We start from the raw sequence: 23847 nt of genomic DNA, 5'->3' as shown, positions 1-23847 counted from the left end.
CTTTGACTACTGTTACTGAACATCCTCCTCTCCAAAGGGTGTGGTGATCTGCAGGCTCATGACAAAGATGACAAGGTCTACATCGCTGCCAGCTTATGTGCATTTAATTACAAAGAGCCTCCCTTCGAGATTTCCATCCCACTAACCTTGTTATTTAATTTTACAAAGAGGTTTTTGAAAAGATAATAATTGAAGGAAGACATGGGTGGTAATGTGAATTCCCAGATAATCTGATTGCCAAGAACATTAAAGAGGCCTCACTAGCAGAAGGGGGTCAGGAGAGAGTGAGGGCAGCACGGACTGAGCAGAGAGACACAGGCCTCGGATCAGAAAGGCCCAGGGTGGAGCAGGCTGCCTTCTCTGGGAGGCGGGAACAAAGGGCTCTGTTTTCTAGGAGGTGGGCCATTCTGCCTGCAGCCTCAGAGCTCCTGCCCAGCTCAGCATCTTCTTCAATTCAGCGTCTCCTCCAGGTAAGTGGAGGGAGGTGGGGTGGAGGGCACAGAGTGGCTGTGCAGTTGCAGGCAGGGTGGCATGGAGAAGGAGCAAGGGCTCTGGCTGCAGAGATGCAGATTTGGATGCTGGCCCTGCTACTTACTAGCTGCGTGATTCCAGGCACATCCCTTAACATTTCAGAGACTCAGCTTCATTCATTCAATAGGCGCTAGTGACGGCCTCCCATGTGGGGCCGGTAGAAGCGACCGGAGGAGCAATCAGAATAGCCAGTGTTTGTGGAGCACGTACAGGCCGGGCGCTGCTCTACACGTGCGTATTATCTCATCTAATCTGCGCACCCTCCCCACGAGGAAGCACGACGCTATTCCCATGATGAAGTTGAGGCCGAGGAAATCAGGAAACTTGCCCAAGGTCAGGTATCAGAGGTGGAAGTCAAGGCTCAGCATTCTGGCTCCAGGGCCCGTGCACTTGACCACTACAGCACTTTCAGGAAGCTGGAAACTCTGATGTGAATGTCATTGGGATGCAAGCGATGCTGCAGGGCTGGCGGGAGAGGCCATCAGCGTAGAGCTGCAGGTGCAGCTGGTGGAGAGGGCAACAGCCGTCAGATGGTCAGAGAAGTGTTCTCCAAAGAGATGATAACGGAACTGAGAACTTTAGGGGTTACCTGGCCGTGGAGAGCGGCCCAGGAGGCACTGTGGAGGGCACACTCTCAGCCGTAACAATAAAAGGACCAAAGAGCTGATTGGCAGTGCTGGCCGCGCTGGCGTGCTCTGATTCCGTCCCCTCCTTCCTCCAGCTTCGCCTGCACAAGGAGACAGCACCCTTAAGTCCAGGGGTTCTAGATGCCCTGGGGACCTTCCTGTGGATAGAGCAGCCCCCACCATGGCTGCTTTTAGAACTGGGTGCCCAGTGGAACCACGGAGAAGAAGCAGGACTCAGGACTCGGTTGCTGGGAGACCCCGGTGGGCAGAGCCTAAGCCTGTCTGGGGCCACTTCTGCTCCCGGGATTTTGCACCAACCTGACATATGGCAACCAATCAATAAACAGCAGGGTTTGTCAACCTCCACACTGTCCATAGGCAGGACTGTTATTCCTTGTGGTGGGAGATTGTCCTGTGCATTTTAGATGGTTATAGCATCCCTGGCCTCTGCTCCCTAGATACCTGCAGCAACCTTCAACCTCCACCCAGTTGTAACAACCAAAAGTATCCCCAGAAGTTGCCACAGGTTTCCTGGAGTTGAAATCCCCCCAGTACAGAACAACTGAACTCGGGGGAGTCGTAGCACATTGTCAAATGCGCTTAGGTTTACGGAACACCATGCATTCTGCTGGGCGGGCAGGGGGTGCAGAGAGACAAGTGTAAAGACATGAATTCTGCAGATAATCCCAACTGCCAGGGTGCACAGGGATGAGCACAACATGGGAAATGTGAGTTTGCAGCTGCTCAGCTCTCTCTGGTCTCCTATTGTTCACAGTTACGCATTTTAGTTTGCTCTAAATGCAAACCAGTGAGTTTTTCTGGTAGTCACCCAAAGAAAGGCCATAAAGGTAATTTTGACTGAAATCCATTTTAACAAACCCAGGCACTAACTCTAGAACCTGACTGCCTGTTGCCATGTGACTTGGCAGCAGCACTTTTGTACTCAATGCTGTCAGAACTGGCTTCCAAAGACAAGTGACAGCCTCATTGAGACCAGCCAAGGTGGAGGCTGCTCCTCTTATAGGAAGGTCCCCAGAGCATCTAGGGCCCCTCAAGCCTCAAGGTCCTGGCCTCCTTCTGCACTCACTGCTACTAAGCACAAGTGTTCTGGAACTGTCCTTCTTGGAACTGGGCACAGGGTTTGCTCTAAGCCAAGTACCCACAGCCCCAGGGCAGGCTGGATTTGGCAAGAGCAGGAGTCCAGGAACGCAGACGGGCCACCCCAGAATAGACACCACTGCCGTCGGGGAAGCTTGAGGCTGGAGCCCTTGGCCTCTGGGAACCAGGCAGGACCACACGCAGAAACAGATGTGATGGCCAGGCAAGACAAAATATTTATTAGGTGCTCCTTGCACGCTAGGCAATGTGATCCAACCTTGGTTGCAGATTAGAATTACCTGAAGGACTTTAGAAAACCCCCGTGTCCAGGCTGCTCCTGAACCAATGACATCAGAATCATGGGGGTGGACCCCTCAGGGATTTTTCCAGCTCTGAGAGCGATTGCAATGTGCAGCAGGGTTGCACTCCACTGGGGATTTTTCACCACCATCCTATTGTCAAGACAGAGAGGAACCAAGGTACAGGGCGGTTCAGCATTTGCCCACCTCCAGAGTCCACACTGCCAGGCATACTTACAGACGTGAAGGCACCCACCGTGTAGCAGAAAGAGCAGGGACCTGGGTGTGAACCCTGCTTCTGCCGCCCAGTGCCTGGGGGAACCCTGGGGAAGTCATTTCATTCCTTTGATGTTTTCAGCCTCTTGTCTGCAGAATTGGTGGGGTGGGGGTGTTATCATCTTTAGAGAATATTGGAGGATTCAATGAGACAATGTTTATGAAGCTCCTTATGGTATTTTGGCACAGAGTCCAGTGCTTGGTAGTGTATCCTTATTATTAGACCATGTGGCCAAAAACGGGTCAGCCGCTGAGACAGTGGATGTTGAGAAGGGAGCATCCCTTGAAACAAGAGCATCACTCAAAACCCGGACTCACTGCAGGGCAGGCAGCAGGAATGGAATGCGAAGGCAAAGCTGAGGCCAATTCCAGGAGGGGGACCAGCTAAGAGGGGACAAGGGCAGGGCAGCCAGGGGCGTGTGAAGGGGACCGTGCTAAGCAGTGCCTCCGTCTGTCACCCACACGCCCTCACCCCCACGCTCCTGATCTCGGGTAAACGTGGCATCAGCCCAGTGTGGAAGGTTTATGGCCACTGCCCTCTCCCTTGGCACCCCGTTTTCTCCTTCCTCCCTTTCTCCCCAACCTGCGCCCATTTCCTACTAATCCATGCCTGACCAAGGTTAACAGATGACTGGCGTTCACTAAAAAGAAGCTAAGGGGTGATTTCCTACCTTACCCGATGCATGCATCCCTTCAACCAAGGGATGTCCATTTAAAAAGGGACATTAAAAGATGGAAGAGAGGGAGTGAGGAAAAAAGGACGTGTCACTCATTTCTGATAACGTGAGAGTAATACATGTCCACAATAACAAGAACTACAACAAACCAGCCAGAAAGTGGGAACAAGTTAAAGGAAGAAAGAGCACAGTCCCATCCATTGAGAGACTGCTCTGTTCTTATTGGGTTGCATATCATTCACCTCCTTCTTGAGACATATGTTTAACTGGATTATAACATCACACGCTTATAACTAGTTTTTTCACTTAAATGGACAAAAAAACTCATGACTGTCTTTGACAATATGCTTGTTTCTGAAACGCAACATCTTTCTAAGCTTAAACCTCTTCCAGAGTGTGATATATTAATATTATAATTTGTGATGGGACTATCCCACAGTCAGAAAATCTGATGGTTGCCAGCTGTCTGTTATTATAAACAATGCTGTTAGAAACCATCCTTAAAGATAAAGCTTTTCTTTTTCACATTTAGAATTTTTTTTCTTTAGGATAAATTGTTAGAAAGTAGACTACAAGGTCCAAGATTTTGCTTTGGAAAGACACGTGATTACTGAAAATTCAAATATTCATAAGTAAAAAGAGGAGTGTAATTCAAGTCTAAGTACCCTTCACCCAGATTAAACAACTATCAACTCAAGGCCAGTCTTGTTTCATCTACACGCAGTCGCAATTATCCTCTCTCTTGGACTGTTCTGTAGCAAATCCCAGACATACATCATTTCACTCATAAATATTTTGACATGTATCTCCAGAAGATGCGGCAAGAGCAGGCTTGTTTGTAAAGCTCCTGGAACCTATTGCCAAACTGCCTGCCAACAGATCATTTTGCAACAATTTCCATTCCCACCATCAGTGTAAAAATGTGGCAATTTCTTCTCACTTTTTTCAACTCTGTGTGTATGCATTCAGTGCCCATGACAGGGAAGTATATCAAATGCACAAAGCTAAAGCACAGAGTTCAATAGAGGTGATTTTAAATGGGGAGCCAGTTACAAAGATATTGGAAAAGCTGAAAGGACAGAAAGGCAGAGTGACGCAGCCCAACAGCCGGAAGATTCCCACTAGCAGCCCTGGGGCAAGAGGGATAAAAGCAACAGGTGAAGTAACCAGAGCCCAAGGGCCAGGGCACCCACTGGAGGCAGAACCCCAGAAGGAGGAACCCCTTGAGGGGAATTGGAGTCAGTGGCTGCCAGCGATGCCACCAGAAACAAGAAAGGGGGAGCAATGTCCTACCTTCTCTCCTCCCTCTGCTCCACTGGCCAATCCTAACCTGAGGCCAGTGGACAAGAGTCTGGTCTATGAATTGGCTTCAGGCCCCACCTCCCGTCCCTCCCCGCAATCACCACTAAGCAAAGCAGCCGGGAGAGGATGGCGAACGCATCTGAGAGCCAAGCCAATAACCAGCACTCTGAGCATCGCCACTTGACTTTAACTTTCTTAATGAACACGAGCTACGTATGGGTCAAAAAATATCTGCACGTCGTCAGGGAAGGCATAAGATTGACAAGTGTAAAGTGTAGACTACAGAGGAGAAGACACATGCTATTGGGGAGAACGTAAATTAGTGCTACCCATTTGGAGGGGAATTTGTCAATATCTCTAAAACTTTTAAATCACAAGCCTTTGGCCTAATAATTTCCCTTCTGGAGATGTAGGCCACATATACTCGCACATAACAAAGATGTGCGTGTGTGAGGATGTTCATTACTGCATTGTTTATTATAGCAAAATGCTGGCAAGAACTGGCATAGTCATAAGTACCAGATAAAAAAACATGAATGGGTTAGTTGGAATGATTTCTAAGAGATGCAGCTAAAGACTTAAAGTGTGCATATCGTGCTTCCATGTGTTTCCGAGATAATATGTGTTTAAAATAGTTCTCAGATTGTGTGCAATTGTTTCTCAAATCACTGGCAGCAGCTGTTACCTTCAGGGAGAGGAAGCAGGGATTAGAACAGGAGAGAGAACTTTGTACCCTTTACACTTTCAAAAATGTATTCACTATGTTTTGCATTAGGCGGAACCATGTGAAATTGCCAACGTGGAGTCATTTTTGACCCACAAAACAGCACTTCCACATGGCTCAGACTGACATCATTTTAACAATGAAAAAAGTAATTTTTAAAATGTCTTCAGGAAGAGCTATGACATTAGAATGTGAATTTGGAGGTCATGATAAGGTGACCAGTGATAAGTCACCCAACTCAGTGTCAGGGTGATCCCATATCTTCACAGAATTAAGTTAGGAAAGCCAGGGTGACATCCCATGAACTCGGTGCTTTTAGGAGAATTAGTTACACAAGGAAGCCTTCGTGATTGTCAAGACGATATCAGCTTGCTTAAAAGGAAGGAGAATTGAGAGGCAGTTTGGGGCTGTGTGTGCTTTTCCATCAGCTCTGGAGGCCACCGGAGTTGCAAAACAAACCCAGACTAGGAGGCAGATTCTCCCTCTGCCACTGTTTGAGGATGTGTAGCTTTCTGTTCCCAGAGTTTAAGTATCATTTTCTTCACTTTGAGAGATAAAAAAGAAACTTAAGCAATCTTGACAGCTTCTGATGAAAACCACCCACAGGCTCTTCACGTTTCAGAAACTGCCAGGGGCTTGGCGCGCTCCCCACGGATGACCAGACTTGCTCTGATTCACCAGCAGCATCTCACGGCTGGGAGGGCTGGGTGAGTGCTGCAGCCCAGCCAGCAAAGCACGGGATGGGGTACCAATAACAGCAGGAGAAGCAGGCGATGTTGACAGAACCCTAAGCATCTTACACACATTATCGCCTAGCATCCCCGGCAGGAAGGTGTGGCCCTTTGCGCCCATTTAACAGGCAAGAAAAATGAGGCTCTGGGAGGTTGAATAACATAGAACCTAGGTCTGTCTTACTCCAAAGCTCATTCTCCCACTGGTCACCGTGGGTGTGACAAGCGCTGAAGATGACAGCTGGTGACCTAAAAGCTGGTAATGGAAAGGCTGTTTGTGGGGCGTGGCTGCTTGGGGGTGGGAGGGGCAGCCAGCAGCACGGCTGGTCCGGTCATTCCCCTGCATCAGGCACCACAGCAGCCCCCCGTCCATCGCCCGAAGAATATCACCCAAAGTCGGCGCACGGTACAGGAGGGGCTCTGGGCTCCACCTGCCTTGCCAGTCTCCCCTCTTCCCTGCTAGACTCTGTTGCCCAGCCACGCCCCTTTGCAGCGTGCCCCGTGCCCTCCCAAGCCTCCTGCCTCTGCCGCTGCATAGGCTTCCTGCCTGGACCACCCTTCCCATCACCCAGCAGGTGGCTGTGCTTTTCCAGTGCTGCTTTCCCCATCCTCCTCTCCCTTCCCATCCCTAGTGGAGCAGGGACTCCTTTTCCTGACCTCTGTGGCCCCGTGCTTCCCTCGAGTGCGGCATTTCTTTGTCTTCTCCCCCTCCATCTCTCCCTCCCTCCTTATCTCCTCCTTCCCTTCTTCCTTTCATCGTTTTACTCCTGCTTTCTAGTATCAGCACTTACTCTATACCAGTTACTTTTGGAGGATGAAAGTTGAGGAAGATGAGGTCCTTTCTTCTTGGAGCTAATTGTCAAGAGCAAGAGGCAGACAGAAACTAAAAGCTCACAGTTACCAAACGTTTCTACAGGTCCAGTGCTGCATTGTACATTCAGCATATACCCTTTCACTTAACCAACACTGCAGTCCCAAGAGGTAAGGACTTTTGTTTCTCAGAGGAGGAAGTTGAGGCAGGATCAGGGTTTGAACCCAAGGCATCTGTCATGAAATTCTGTGCTCCTATGTGCTAGATAAATGAGGAATTTAACAAGAAGGCAATAAAAGCATACAGAACTCTAACCTAGCTCGGAACAGACAGAAATCTTCCAGGATGAAGGGATGCCTCAAAGGAACTGACAGAGGGTTATCATGGGCAAAGGCTTGGAGGTAAGGAAAAGCATGGCTCCCACAGGGAACCCCAGCAGCAGGACGTAGCTGGGATGCAATGCCTAAGGATGGATGGGGAAGGCCTCGTTTGTCAGCGTAGGAGTGAAAGTGCTGGCAGGAGATGCAGGTTGACTGAAGAGAGTTCAATGAAGGGACTATTACAAGGATATGGGCAGTTTAAGGGAAACCACCAAGGGATGGTGAGACACCTGGACTAGCAACTCCGAACCAAGGGCCACCACCTCCCCTGGGCAAGAAGGGGTCAAGGGAGAGACTGTTACCAGAACCCAGGAGGGCATAGCGGCTGTGGCTTTAACCCTGGAGACCCTGCGCCCCTACCGCTGGAGCTGGAGCCTTCGGTAAAGAGCTCACCGCCAGCCCAGAAGGAGGCAGGAGAATCAACATCCCACTTCTTTCTCCTTCTGCCCCCGACATCCTTCTGGTGTCTGTTAATGGTCAAACCCAACCAGAAGCAAAAGGCAAATGAGCCCAGCTAAGCCTATCCAGGGAGGTCAGTCTTGTAGATCAGAGAAAGGTAGGGGAAGGAGGCAAGTGAATCTAGAAGGGCAGATGGAGACCACCTAGCACTTCCAGGTTCAGGAGTTGATATTTTATCCTATCAGGGACAGGCACCACTGAACAGTTTCAGATAGGGAGGCAATATTGTCAGATGTGGGTTTTCATAAGACCTCCCTGGGAGTAGTTCGGTGGGTAGAGCTTCAGGCAGTAAAGCATGAGCCAGGGAGACCAGCTGGACGAGGGCCCAGAAGGGCCAAGGTGAGAGGCAATGAGGAGCAGAGAAAGGGCATAGATGGGGAAAAGATGGCACTTATCCTGGTGAGAGATGGCAAGGAGAAGAAAAAGGGCATAGATAGAAAGGAAAGAATGGAAGCTAAGTTTGTTTTTTATAAATTTATTTATTTATTTATTTTATTTTTTTATTGACTGCATTGGCTCTTTGTTGCTGCACACGGGCTTTCTCTAGCTGCTGAGAACGGGGGCTACTCTTCATTGTGGTGCACAGACTCCTCGTTGTAGTGGCTTCTCTTGTTGCGGAGCACAGTCTCTAGGCATGTGGGCTTCAATGGTTGCGGTACACAGGCTCAATAATTGTGGCTCACGGGCTCTATAACAGAGGCTCAATACTTGTGGCACACGGATTTAGTTGCTCCGTGGCGTGTGGGATCTTCCCAGACCAGGGATGGAACCCGCCTCCCCTGCCTTGGCAGGCAGATTCTTAACCACTGCGCCACATAGGAAGTCCGAAAGTTATGTTTTGATTCTTAAAAATGAAAGAAACTGATGGGTCTCAGTGAAGACAAAAACCAGGATTATTATTTGAGTGACCAACTGATTATCTGCGCCAGCAAGTGAGATTTTTAAAATATATGTCGGAGGAACAACAAACAGATTTAGAGAAAGGTAACTAATGAGTTTTGTTCGAAACAAGTTGAGAGTAAACTGTTTATGGGACATCAAAGTGTAGACATCTAGCAGACATTCTGATCTGAGTCCAAATATTGAGCAGTCTCTGTTCAGAGGTTTAGATACTAAAACCATCCGTAGGAAGATTCTAGTTAAATCCATGAGGGTAGATAAGAAGTTCCAGGAAGATGGAGGTGTCCAGAGAAGGAGGCCAAGTTGTCTGGGGAGCGTGAGCACTGAGAGGTGGGAAGAGAAAGAATCACCTACAAGGGAGACAAACGAGGAGGGAGACCAGAGAAGACAATAGCCAGGAGAATAAAGCTTCCTGAGAGCAGAGGCTGGCGTGATCAACAGCATTAATCCAGTAGAGAGAAAAGGACAAGAGTGTCTGCTGGTTGGATTAGGAGGTTGTAGGTGACTTTAGAAAGAGCAGCGTTGACTGAAGTTGGTGGATGCATTGCCATGGATTGAGGAATGAAATGAAGATGAAGGAAACACTGAGCACGTAGATTCCTCTGCTCAGAGGTCTGGATGAGGTGGGAGCAAGGTAGGATGACACCTTGGAAGACCTCCAGGTCAGAGAGTTTTACGGTATGAGGGAGGCTTTGAAGAAGAGCTGGCAGAGAAGAAGCAGAGAAGAAGGAGAAACTGATGATACTTCCCTCAGAGGAGGGAAGATCACTGATGGAGTCCAGACACGGAGGCACCAGGAGAGAACAAAGCCAAACATCCTCTGTGCTCTACTTGCCTGAATACTTGTCTATCCCTCCAAACCCCACTAGTTGGCTGGGAGCTCATATCTGTTGATATTGCCTGGTACATGGTCGTGCTCAACCAACGCTTGCTGAATGAATGAATGAAAGCGTGGGTGGCTGAGTGCCACATATATGTATGTATATGTACATATACGTTCAATGCTATAAGATCAGAGCAACTTGCGTGAGATGGCCAAGGTTTAACACACAAACTCATCCAACAGAGCTCCAGACCTCTCAAACAAAATAATGATTGGCAGTCAGGAAATCATCTAGATTTACTTTATAACTACACACTTAAATCCCCCAACCACATCACGCTGGATGACAACTTCTATGGTGAGTGTTGTAGGATTAAAATCAGAGAGGTTGGAAACCAACAAACTTTAAATTAACTGGACATTTTAATAGCACTGATTTTTATTAGCTCATTAAATTTGGCTTGTAAGAGGCTACCGTGGTTATGTGTCTCGCTTCTTATCTTAGGTGAGTGGTATAGTCAGATTTCTTCTCAAGGCATTTCTTTAGGTTTTCAGTTGAATTTCTCTCCCAGAGCGACTAATGGTTTGGCCACTTGCAAAGAGAGTGGAGGAAGGGGTTCTCGTCTCTGGCCAAGGTCTCTGTGGACCGTGGTCTCCATTATGCACCCCTCCTATCTGGCAATAGGAGGATCTTGGGAGTGCAGTTGGCTGGATCAACCAGGGAAGTCACGTGCATGGTGACTGGCTGAGAAGATGCTGAGAAACAAGACAAGAAACGGAGTCATTTGGGGCAAAAAGTGAGGGTAAATTGGGAAAACAAACCAGTATTTCTTTTGAGAAGTAACATGAAGAGCAAAATGCACTCCCTCCCTGGGTTTCAGCTTCACCCCTCCCACTGGGACAGGTACACCCCCACGAAGCTCATCTGGCAATTCATTCAGGTAAAATTTAACTGGCCTCTGCAGTGCACCACACACTATATTCTAAGCACTTAGAGAACATCAGTGAACAATAATAGTACCCCTTCTTCGGAATGCTTTCAGGAGTAAATGAGATCGTACACATCGAATTACCTGGTGATGGTTCACTGGAGGTGCTGAATGAGAGGTTAGTGCAATGATGATGGTGCTTCTCATACACGGACAAGAATGATACAAGGATGCTCTGGGAGGAGGAGGGTTGCCAGAATGATCGTGGAGTTGAATGTCTCACTTCTCAGCTGGGCTGTGAGCTCCATGAAGCCAGATACCCCTTCCGCTGTATTCACCTCTCTGAACCCCTAGCACAGTCCCTCACACATAAATATTTAGTTTATTAATAAGAAATCATTCTTGGCTGACTGTGGCCAATTAAGTTGCAGAATCCCTTCAAAGTTTTTCTGCATCTGTCAACACCCCACAACCTAGGGGCCTGCTGACAGCCAAGGAAAGTGCAAGGCATTGGCTATGATGCCTGGTCCATGGAGGTTCTCAGGACCCATTAGCTCTGCGGATCACTTCCTGCATGGCCCCGTTGAATTCACTCACCTGTGGTTCCTGAGAGAGCCTTCAGAGCTCCTCCAGCGACTCCCCACGTCCATAGGGGAGGAATTAGGTTCAGTGATGTGAAGGGAGGTACCCAAAACCACTCACTCAGTAACAGACTGAGCTGGGGCAGGGCTAAGATGCAAGGGGCGTGAGGCTGTTCAATGCCTCAAGGTATGTCTCATGTCATTAGAGCGATAACCCGCTCTTTGGTGAAACAGTTAAATCCGTGTGGCTGATTAAACTTCATGAGTCCCAAGGTTGGGGGTGGGGGGATGTGAGCAGGAATATGGAAGGAGGCATCGTGGAGAAGCTGGGACTCCAGCTGGGCTTTTGGAGGGGAGAGAGGAGGCGATGGGGAGGGAACAGCATGAGCAGGACCTCAGAGGTGAGATGGCTATGGTCCATCCAGGGGACAAAGAGGAGAGCCAGACTATGGGAAGGAGACAAGGTTAACTGGCCTATTCCATGTCTGCACTGCATGCCTGCCTGAGCTCTCCATCCTAGTTTATTCCATCCTTCCCAGAAGCTTATGAGACAGATTTTTCTTGCTGTTGTTGCCCTTTTATAGGTGGGGAACCAGAACTCCTCGGTATATGACAAAGCTGGTATTGGAACCAGGTCTGTCTAACAACAAAGTTTTGTGCTTTTCCCCCGGCTACGTGTCTTCCTGGAGGGACCAAGTGGGGCTGTATTAGTGATGTGCTCTCCCACTAGAACTGGGGAGATCTCGGCTCTCCCCCTGAACAGCTGAGTGGCCTGGGCAAGTGACTTAACCTTTTATCTTCCTCCCCTCCTCTGTCAAACAAGGTAGCAATGGCTCCTGTTTTATACATGGGCATAGTAGTTCCTACGATGCTTGTCTCAGATCAGCCCAGGCGTTTCTTCTACAGGGTTCTCCCCCAGGACGTGGGTTGATGGAGCGCCCTGGTCACTTTCCTCCTGGGAGAGAAGGAGCACGACCAGTCAGGCATGGCTGGTAAAGCCTCCGGCCAGGGACACACTTGTCTCCACTTCTTTGGTCAAAGCAAGTCCAGTGGCCACACCCAAGTTTAAGGGGGCTGGAAAACACCATCTTACTGTGTAGCTGGGTGGGAGAAAACTGCAGGGAGTGGTGACTCCTAGAAATAACTCATAACTGTCTCACTCTGAATGTTTTATAAGAGCTTTTTATATCCTTGAGTTCTCTCCATCTTTAGACTCTAAACCTCAGGGTGAAGAACGTAGACGTGATTCTAGGTAATGGGGAACCTTTAAGATTTCCCCGGGAGGAAGGTTAGAAGTGGTGAAGTTCCATAAGTCGATAGAGGCAATGACCAAAGCTGTGTCGGGGACCAGTGGCGATGGGGATAGAACGCAGGTGCATTTGCAGTGGGAGGACCTGAAAAGATGGCAGCTGAGGAAAAGATACTGGAATAATCCGGGTGCATTCTGGACTTCAGATGGTGGTGATGGAAAGATAAGGCAATTCTGCAGAGGCATTTTTATGCAATAAACACTAATTGAGTATCTACTCTGTGCCAAGCACTGTGCAAGGCTCTGGAGGCACAGAGATGGATTAGAATGACTGTGAAGGCACTTCCAATCCTGGTGGGTGAGACAGACATGAACAATTCTTCCTCTTAGGAAACAAGTAGAATTAACTAACCTTGACCTCGGATGTGGCCCCTGGACTTGCTTTGGCCAAAGAAGTAGAAATGAGCCCGTCACTTGGCTGCCTCTGTTCTCACCCCTGTGCCCACCTTATAGGAAGATGCAGCTTACTTGTATCTCTGAAAAAGCAAACCTGAGATGTCTCTTTAATGAAAGATCTACATTTTATGGAAGATGTTGTGAGAAGTCTGAGAAGAGTCTTCCATCACACACCATACAGCAGAATGTATGGTTACCAAGGTTACCAAGCCCCATCCACCAACGCTCTTCTTCCCCGACCTGTGCTCTAACCACCGGCAATCTGCCTCACTTCCTTGTCCCAGGCCACTGACACAGACACCTCCAGCATTCCTAAAGCTCTTCCTTTTCTTTTCGCAAAGCGATTTAGTGCTCCCTCTCAGCCTCTTAGAGTCTGTAGTCTGGCACACATGACGGTCCTAGCAGATGGTCAACCCTCCTTAGAATTCACCCTCTTTTGAAGAGGAAGCAGGTGGTGAAAATAACCATCAGTTTTCTCCAACTCAGTCCATCGCCTTTCCTGACACTCTTCACAGAGCTGAGAATTGTGGCTTCAGCTAATCCATTACTTAACCTTTTCTCGGAGAACTCTGAGAGGACAAAACAGACCATTCACCCTGTGCCAGGACTCATCTCACTCCTTGGCAGGTCCCTTCCCTCTTCCTTTTGGCTCTGCCCTGTCATTTAGAGCAGAGACATCTTTGCCTGGGTCCACGGGTGTCTCTGATGAACTTGATGGCCAGGGGATTTCCAACCCTCTGCTTCTACACGCCAGCGCTGGGATTCCAGACACTTGGGGAAGTGTCAGTTCTCCTACTGATCTTTCTCCCCCACAGAAATGGAGACCCAGCTCCCGATGACACCTCTATATGGGTAGAATTAGCATTCCAAATAAAACTAAATGATGAATACGTATAAATGCCCTTTCTAGAATGTTAAAGCAACTAACAAGTATTGTTCATGTTTTTTAAATATATCAATCAATAAAATAATGCTGAATGAGTGATGTATCATACCAATGAATAGTGTCCAGTCACCAAATGATGTTGGGGTCATTTCCTACTACTTGCCCTGGATGCATAACTGCTGGCTGGACTCTGCCTCATCCCCAGCACATCCTGGGGATGGAGAAGGCCCACATCTCTAATGCCTTGAACAGGGCTCCTGTCCTCACCTCAGTCAGGCCTCTAAAGTTTCCCTAGACCCTAGAGGAGGGCCTGTGACAAAGCTCTTCCTCCTCTTGGGAAGCAAATAGAATTAACAAAGCTTGAAGCAAGGCCACCAACCTCTGCATGTCCTTTCCCTGGAAAACAAACAAATGAACAAAAACCAGGATGGTTACAAGGAAGGATCAAATGGACCACCTGCAGAAGTTCTTACACAAAGACTTCTTGTTGGGGAGATAGTGCTGGCTGAGTGCTATATTCCTGTTAGAGACAAGTGAACACCCAACCCTACAGATGACATAGAAAAGATGGAACTCTGGTCCAAGGAGGGCATAACAGGGCTCAGGACACCTCACACCTTTGAGGTGGTCCCCTGCTCGCTGCTTGAGGCCACAGAGTTTGGCTGTCCATTGCAGACCAACTGCTCCGAGCCCATCCTCAAGCCAAGGACACTGCCTGCTTTTTAACTGTTTTGTTATTTTCTCTATTTTCTGATGCTTTGATATCTCGGGGCCTTGCTGCCACAGGAGAGACTGCTGCTCCCAGAACTAGCCAATTTCTAGAGATAGAAAAACTTCCACCCACAAGTGCTCCCTTCAAATGCAAAGTGACCAATCCAAAGCCACACCCCAAACCTCTCTTATTGGCCTCACATAGGACTCTTACACTCCAGGCCAATGTTCCCCTGCCCTGATCACCCCAGGGAGGGCTGGCACCAGACAACTCAGGACAGCCCCTACACCACAGAACACGATGAAATTCAATGCTAAGCCTGCCTTGCCCATAACTTCTCACAGAAACCCCAATGTAAGCTCTTGCCATGTTTTCTTCCCACTCTCTCTGCCTTCTGACCAGCCCTGGTGCTTCTCCCTGTGGCCCTGCATGGTGTGATGTGCCCCCTCCTCTTGGGCACTGTGGGTGGCAAACTGTTTTTTTCAGTGGCAGTCATCTCCTGGTCTGTACCCCATCACCATTCCTGAATAATAACGAAACCTACATTTTCAAACACCCGCCTTGGGCAGAGGGCTGGAAGTAATACTGGCAATATGGGAATGTTGCTCGGCTTTGTCTTGGATGGGGACAAAGGGTCAGTGACTAGCGTCAGTCTCTGGGTGTCCTGAAACTTCTGTCTCACTGGATTAACAAAATCCAGGTAAGTCCTAGGGCATACAGGTGAGTCACTGACAATTTGGCAGGTCCTAAAACAGAGAATCAGTAAAGGTTTCCATGTGTCCTTGTTTTGCAGTGAAGTTTGTCAGAGACCAAAGCCTGTGTACATTCTTCCCAGAAAATCCCACAGCCTTCTTAAACCCAGGTGTCTATAACACAGGTCAAGGAGCATAAAGACCTGTGTTGGAAAACCCCACCGTTCTCTGATGTCTCCCCTTTACTCTCACATCACTACCACACTCACAACACTTGGACACCAGATGTGTGGGTTTTCCCCCACACCAAGACACCAGCTGGGTGTCTTACCATCTACCCCAATCCTGACACTACCTACCAGGGAGGCACAAGGCTGCCCCCTACTGTACAAGCCAACCGTTCGCAGCAGGTCCCTGGGTGACCCACAACGTCAGTCCAACTTAGCTACAAATTGGACATTCCCATGACCCCTCCTGAGGCTCAATTAATTTGCTAGGGAGGCTCGCAGAACTCAGGGAAACACTTACTTATGTTTACTAATTTATTAAAGGATATGATAAAGGGTGCGGATGAACCACCAAGTGAAGAGATGCATAGGGCAAGGTCTGGGAGGGTCCCAGGTGCAGGAGCTTCTGACCGCATGGGGTTGGGATGCACCACACTCCCACTGTTCACTAACCTGGACACTTTCCAAACCCCATCCTTTGGGGGTTTTTAGGGAGGCTTCATCACATGGTCATGATTGACAGTTTACTCCATTTCCAGACCCTCTCCCCTCCCTGGAGATTGGGGGCCAATCTGAAAATGCCAAGCTTCTAATCGTGTCTTTCTGGTGACCAGCCCCCATCCAGGAGCCCTCCCGGAGTCACCCCATTATCACAAAAGACATTTCTATCACCCAGAAAATTCCAAGGGATTTAGAAGCTCTGTGTCAGGAACCGGGGTCAAAGGCCTAATAGTAGAACAAAAGATGCTCCTAGTGTTCTTATCGCTTAAGAATTTACAAGGGTTTCAATCAGAAAACAGGCAGAAGACCTAAATGGGCAGAAGATCTAAATGGGCATTTCTCCAAAGGAGACATACGGATGGCCAAGAGGCACATGAAAAGCTGCTCAACATCACTAATTATTAGAGAAATGCAAATCAAAACTACAGTGAGGTATCACCTCACACCGGTTAGAATGGGCATCATCAGAAAATCTACAAACAGTAAATGCTGGAGAGGGTGTGGAGACAAGGGAACGCTCTTGCACTGTTGGTGGGAATGTAAATTGATACAGCCACTATGGAGAACAGTATGGAGGTTACTTGAAAAGCTAGAAATAGAGTTACCATATGACCCAGCAATCCCACTGCTGTGCATATACCCAGAGAACAGCATAATTCAAAAAGACACATGCACTCCAATGTTCATTGCAGCACTATTTACAATAGCCAGGACATGGAAGCAACCTAAATGTCCATCAGCAGATGAATGGATAAAGAAGATGTGGTACACATATATAGTGGAATATTACTCAGCTGTAAGAAGCAATGAAACTGGGACATTTGTAGAGACATGGATGGACTTAGAGACTGTCATACAGAGTGAAGTGAGTCAGAAAAACAAATATCATATATTAACACATATGTGCAGAATATAGGAAAATGATACAAATCAACCAGTTTGCAAGGCAGAAATAGAGACACAGATGTAGAGAGCAAACATATGGACACCAAGTGGGGGAAGCGGGGGAGGGTTGAGGGGGAATGAATTGGGAGATTGGGATTGCCATACATACATTACTAATAAGAAAAAAAAATCAAATTGTACACTTTAAATATATGCAGTTTATTGTATGTCAATTGTATCTCAATAAAAGTTCTTGAAAAAATTTATATCAAGCTGAATTTTATTTAGAAAAAAGGACTATTCATTAATCTGAGAGGAAAAAAAAAGAATTTACAAAGGTTTTAGGAGCTGTGTGCCAGTGACTGGGGGCAGAGACAAATACATATGTTTTCTATTATTTCACAAGGTCTAACCTATGAAATGTGAATCCTTTTAAATAAATGTATTTGAAAACAGATTGCACACATCCTTGCTTTCTTAAGTGAATTCAAAGGGGGCACAGCAGGCCATAAACTAGGCAACCAAAATAAGAATATTTAAGCTCTTAGTGAAGGCCCAAAGCCTATACTCACCTGTCATAGACCCCATAAGCTTTATTGTCCAGATAATACCTGTTTTGATGGTTTGAGACACTTGTTTTATTTCTTCCTAGCTTTTAGAAAATTGGCATGATACTAATTTTTTTTAATCTTTATTGGAGTATAATAGTTTTACACTGTTGTGCCAGTTTCTACTGTACAACAAAGCGAATCAGCTGTATTTATACATATATCCCCATATCCCCTCTCTCTGGAGCCTCCCTCCTGAGCATCCCTCCCACCCTCCTTATCCCACCCCTCTAGGTCATCAGCAATCATCGAGTCGATCTCCCTGTGTTAGGTAGTTGCTTCCCTCTAGCTATCTATTTTATATTAGGTAGTATATAAATGTCAATACTACTCTTTCACTTTGTTCAAGCTTCTCCTCCCCCACCTCCCCATGTCCTGAAGTCTGTTCTCTACCTCTGCATCTTTATTCTTCCTCTACCACTGAGTTCATCAATACCATTTTTTTAGATGCCATATATATGTGTTAGCATGCAGTATTTTTTCTTCTCTTTCTGATTTACTTCACTCTGTATGACAGACTCTAAATCCACCAACCTCACTACAAATAACTCAATTTCATTCCTTTTTATGGCTGAGTAATATTCCATTGTATATATGTGCCACATCTTCTTTATCCACTCATCTGTCGATGGACATTTAGGTTGCTTCCCTGTCCTGGCTATTGTAAATAATGCTGCAATGAACAATGTGGTACATGTATCTTTTTGAATTATGGTGTTCTCTGGGTGTACATCCAGTAGTGGGATTGCTGGGTCATATGGTAGTTCTATTTTTAGTTTTTCAAGGAACCTCCATACTGTTTTCCCTGATGGCTATTGGCATGATACTAATTTTTACTAGCATAATTAAGAATCAGATGTGTTTACTGACTCTTTCCTATCCTCATTTACAGACAGGACAAACAAGGTTTAAAGGAAGCTAAGTGCCCAAAGATTGGTGGCTAGAAAATCATGGAGCTGGGATTTGAAATTAGACCTGTCAGCTACTGAAGGCTAAATTCTAAACCTTACGTCTGTACTGGACAACTAGATTGTCAGATTGGTGACTTAGGGTGGCTGCTGTGTTACTGAGTTTTACCTAAAAGAAAGTCCATCAGACACACTATGGGAGTAAAACAAATGCCACAGAATGTTTAGAGTAGCAGAGAGTCAAGCTCCTGCTGGTAGATTCTATAATACACTTCCTGATGAAATGCCACATTGTTGCTCTTTTAGGGAGAACTTACTCCATAGACATTTCCCTGCAAGAGAAGTTCTCCAGCTCTGAGAGTGTTTTATCCTGCTTTTTGTTGGTTTTCTTTTCTTTTTCCAAGTACCATGAACATCATTTTTTCAGAGTACTACTTAATTAACTTGTCTCAGTAAGGGGCTAGTGCCCACCTGGTTGCACTTTTGAGGTTGAGGGACCAGAGCTGTGCAAGGCTTTGCCTCAGAGCTTCCACCTTCAAGGACATATTTTTGAGTGATTGATCTTGAACTTAGTTTTACTCTTCACATGGCAAATTTGATTAGCATCCACATGATTAGTAAGACTGCCCCACCTTCTAGTGTCCTGAGATTTAGTCGTGGAGTCAGAAAGATGAGTTGTGTGACCCTAGGCAAGTCATTTAACCTCCGTGCACCATAATTTCAGTTGACTCACTTCAGAACCATTCACTGAGGTCCTAGTAATTATCAGGCCCCAGGCTACATAAGAGTGCAGGTTTTGAAGCTAGACAGACCTGAGTTCATATTCCAGCCCACCACCTTCCTAATCATGTGACCTTGGGACAGCGTTTTCCCTTCTCTAATACCAGCCAGCAACCCGGGACCCCATGCCTTCTCCATCACATGGCAAGGAGGGATTAAGCCTCTATCGTGTATCAGGGGTCTATCCTGCATTAAGTGAAAACCAAGCCCAGACACAGGACAGTGCTTATCACACCCAGACACTGCCATGAGTCTTTGACATACGTTGACCCAGTTAACCCTCACGATGACCTATGCATGAGGTAGGCACTAGCAGTATCCCTGTCCTGCAGCCTGAAGGCTTGGAATTCGGGGCACAGAGAAGTTAAACAACTGGCCTACAGTCACAGCTACTCAGTGGCACAGGCAGGATTCAAACCCAGGCAATCTGGGTCCAGAGTCCCTGCCCCTCACCCTGTGCGTATTCAGGCTCTAAGTGACCCTCCCAGAACTTCAGCAACAGATTCCTGTCTAGTTTCTAGCACCATTCTTGTCCCCTTCAAAGGTCTTTCCACACACTAGCCAGCCCACGTCCTTCCCTGCATAAAACCTTCCAGCAGTTCCTCACGTCTTCAGGGTCAAGACCAAACTCCCCACCAGAACCCAGAGGCCCATCAGTCCCATCCTTGAACAATTTCCACAGGCTCAGATCTCATAGAATATGACCTCCCCGCTGCATGCTCCTACCACAGGAGAACTCCCTGGGACCTTGACCTTGTATGTTGTGACTTCCTCTGCTCCCTCTGCCCTCCTTCCCTCCCCTCCACCAGGCCGTGCCCAATTCATTTTTTAATAGAACATTGACAATGAATTTTTTTTCATGCAGATATGTTTACAAAGACAAAACAAAACCCCACTGACTTTCTGTTGAGATATATATGCGTGTGTGTGTGTGGAGAGAGTGCGAGAGAGAAGTACATTCTTAAGGTGCTTTAGTTTGCTAAACTCTCACAGACTGGGTAGCTTAAACAACAGAAATTTACTTTCTCACAGCTGGGAGGCTAGAAATCCAAGATCAAGGCCTTGGCAGGACTGCTTTCTCCTGAGGCCTCTCTCCTTGACTTGTGCACAGCCCGCTTCTCCCTGTGTCTGCTGTGTGTGTCCCTGTCCTCGTGTGGGTGTCCAATCTCCTCTTCTTATAGAGAGGACAGTCATATTGGATTAGGGCCCACCCATAAGACCTCATTTTAACTTAATCACCTCTTTAAAGACCCCCATTTCTAAATAGAGTCACATTTCAAGGCACTGGGGGTTAGGACTTCAATATATGAAATTTGGGGGGTGACAAAATTCAGCCCAGCCCATAACACATGGTTAGACAATTCTAGCAGAAAACAAGACACAAAATAAAAGCAGAAAGCGTGTTTCCTCTTTCCTGTGGCTTTCCCCACATGAAACCACTAGGAACAGTTTCTTGGGATTCCCACCCCCTTAATTTGTATGCATAGACCACCCCCTCCCCCACTAAAATCACCTAGAAAAAAGTGACTATAATCTCTCCAGTTTTGCCTCTTGCTTTTTCCACTTAATAACGTACCTTGATTATCTTTCCAGAGCAACACATACAAATCTCTCTCACTCTTTATGGGTTCCGGAGCCTCCAGCACAGAGAGGTACCTACTCTCTTGCTTGCTTGCTTTACTGGCTGCGTTGGGTCTTCGTTGCTGCACATCGGCTTTCTCTAGTTGCAGTGAGCGGGGGCTACTCTTCATTGCAGTGTGCAGGCTTCTCAGTGCAGTGGCTTCTCTTGTTGCAGAGCACAGGCTCTAGGTGTGCAGGCTTCAGTAACTGTGGCACATGGGCTCAGTAGTTGTGGCTCGCAGGCTCTAGGGTGCAGGCTCAGTAGTTGTGGAGCACGGGCTTAGTTGCTCCAGAGCATGTGGGATCTTCCTGGACCAGGGCTTGAACTTGTGTCCCCTGCATTGGCAGGTGGATTCTTAACTACTGTGCCACCAGGGAAGCCCCCTGCTTTCTTGAATCCAGCCCCTGGATGAACACTTTGGTTGCTTCCTAAGCTTTCACTATCACACACAAAGCTGCAGGGAACATCACTGCACGTGGATCTGGGCAAACTTTTGCCGGTAAATCCCTAGGCTAAATTCTTCCCTGGTGGATTGCTGGGTCAAAGGACCCAGGAGCCCCCATATTGGTGGGCAGTGCCAAATCTCCACTTCCGAAAAGCACCCCAACTGATGCTCCCAGCAGGAGTGGATGAGAGGGCCTACTCTGATGAGTGTTAGCTCATTTTAGAAACAAAGTTTCAAGCTCTTTATAATTCCTCTGCTGAATCCTGACCCCTCCAGGTGAGTTGAACAGTCACGCCCTTCAGATCCGCAGCACCCTTCTGTCTCTGATATGACAGTTTACTGCACACATTTATCTAGCTATCATCTCTTAAGGGCTTCACCTCTGTACACCCAGTGCCTTGATCATAGCAGGTCCTCATTAAAGTTTATTAAATTGCTTCTTGGCTCCTTCAGGTCCCTTCCTGATCTTACAATCCTGTGAGTCCAGGTTGGGGATAATGTTTCATTCACCTGTGTTTCTCTAGGCCTGAGCACAGCATCTGACATGGGCAGGTGTTCGAGAAGGAGTTCTAGTATTCAGCCCATTCTGGAGAGGCTCATCCGGGGGACACCATGATGTCCAAGGAGCAGAGGTCCTTATGCTGCAGAGGAGGTTCAAGCCGAGTCCAGGGATGTCTTGGGAGAGGTCAGAGCCTGCCAGTCAGAGGGTGGTCATGGCATAGATGTGACCTCATTGTGATGGGCTGGCCTCCAACCTGGGAAACTGGGCCATCAGAGTTGACAGAGACCTTGGGGTGGGAAGTGGTGCCTCTCTGACACCTCAGCCTTCATCAAAAGCCGAGATGGCTCCCCATGCTTGGCACACCGGGACTGTGATCTTTTTCATTGTAGAAATTTTGAAATATCAAGATACGCATGCAGATGCCTACCGTGCCTTAATTTCCCATCGACGACTTCTCTAAGTAACATTCAGATCTTACCTGCTCCACTCTGGCTTTCTGCTGAAAGTAATGTTTCTGGAGATTTGGAGGTGTCCTGAGCCCTGAGTTATCAGGAACCTTATTTTGCTGCTGGCCCATGGCCAAATTCTGTGGGGTCAACCAAGTGACTGGTTTATGGAGTGACAGTAAGGGAGGAGGTGGGCTGCCCTGTTACTCCCCAGGCAGAAAATATCCACCCAGGGTGAGATGCAGTCATTACACTGTTATTTCATTCAAGACACTGAGGGGAAATTTTTGTGAAGTTCGATACTAAAAGCTTGGAAGAAAGCAAGCCAGCATTCTCCAAAAAAAAAAATTCTTTTTCTGAGTAAGAGCTTGGAAAGTGTCAATGTGCATCTTCCTCTTCCCAAGTATAGTGCATCTTCTGGGGATGCACAGACCCGGGTATAACTTTGCTTAAGGACAATAGACAAAAGCCTTAACTCTTCCATTAGCGAGTCTCTACAATTTAACTTCCTTCCTCCCTGAGCCCCCGGACCTCTCTGTCAGCTGGCAGTACCCCCAAATTCTGGCAGAGGAAATTTCAGAGAACACTGGAGCAGATACTGATGTACTGGTTCCAGGGTTTGGACAAAAATGATTCAGTTGAAAACCCAGTCAGCTGACAAGGCCACCTGGCAGTAATAAAGACATGTCGAAACCAAACAGCACCAGGGGCTGAGTTTTCAGTACCTACCAGTCATTTGGATGCTCTGGGTCATTCTGGAACTTTTGAAATCTACCTTTAATCATTTTAGTGTATTTCAGAATTTCTTAGGTTTGAAGAAAAAGAATTCTAATGTTTTGTTATTTATTCCTACTTCATTTTCAGCCTATTATGACTGGTTTGGACTGCAAGAGCAAAAAGGTAGAACAATCTAAAAGCCTAACAATAAGGATTAATTAAAACAACCTGAAAGTACAACAGGGAAACCACCTAAATGTTTCACAGTTGGTGGGTGGCATTAGTGAACTGTGGTGGGTTATAATACAATATTTACTGTATTATGATCAAATGTTAAAGAAAACAACATATCGATAACACATGTGTGGATGCGTGTAAAAGAATCTGAATTACACACCTGGTCAAATTCTTTTCCCAATTAGGTTGTTACGCAATACTGAGCAGAGTTCCCTGTGCTGTACAGTAGTTCCTTGTTGGTTATTCATTTTAAATACAGCAGTGTGGACATGTCAATCCCAAACGGTTACCAGAGGGGAATGGGGGGGGGTGGTAGGGATAGTTAGGGAATTCGGCCAGCTGTTTTTACTGTGGTCTGGGGACTTCTAGGAGGTCCCTGAGGCCCTTTCAGGGGTTCACAAAGTCAAAGCTATTGTCCTAATACACTAAGATGCCATCTGCTTTTTCACGTGCCCCTCAGGAGCAGACCGCAGTTTTCCAGAGGCTACAGCAATATCATGACAGATTGAACGCAGTCCCAGAGAGAAGGAGCCCACTGGCTTCCACTAAGCTAGACAGAAGAGATTTGTGAAAGTGTAAAACAATGTCATTCTTCTAATTATTTTATGTATTTATTTATTTGGCTTTGTTCTGTCTTCGTTGCTGCTCCTTGCAGTGGCTTCTCTTGTTGCGGAGCACGGGCTCTAGGCACACGAGCTTCAGTAGCTGTGGCACTTGGGCTCAATAGTTGTGGCTTGAGGGCTCTAGAGCGCAGGCTCAGTAGTTGTGGCACAGGGGCTTAGTTGCTCAGCGGCATGTGGGATCTTCCCGCACAAGGACTCGAACCCG

General features: G+C 47.2%; 1 long non-coding RNA gene across 2 annotated transcripts in view; it reads left to right on the top strand.

The window, feature by feature from the left end:
• The first annotated feature begins 196 nt into the window (after positions 1 to 196).
• LOC130835277 (uncharacterized) overlaps positions 197 to 23847 on the top strand; it is a 37415-nt gene continuing 13764 nt past the window's right edge. Inside the window, exons 1-2 of one of the 2 annotated variants that reach the window (XR_009048855.1) lie at positions 197 to 470; positions 10681 to 10744. This is a non-coding gene — a long non-coding RNA (uncharacterized LOC130835277). The remainder of the gene's footprint in view (positions 471 to 10680; positions 10745 to 23847) is intronic. The other variant, XR_009048854.1, reaches the window with a different exon arrangement.

Source organism: Hippopotamus amphibius, chromosome 13 (genome assembly GCF_030028045.1).
Source record: "Hippopotamus amphibius kiboko isolate mHipAmp2 chromosome 13, mHipAmp2.hap2, whole genome shotgun sequence".
In the NCBI taxonomy this organism is placed as follows: domain Eukaryota; kingdom Metazoa; phylum Chordata; class Mammalia; order Artiodactyla; family Hippopotamidae; genus Hippopotamus; species Hippopotamus amphibius.
This window is presented reverse-complemented; position numbering and strand designations above follow the sequence as displayed.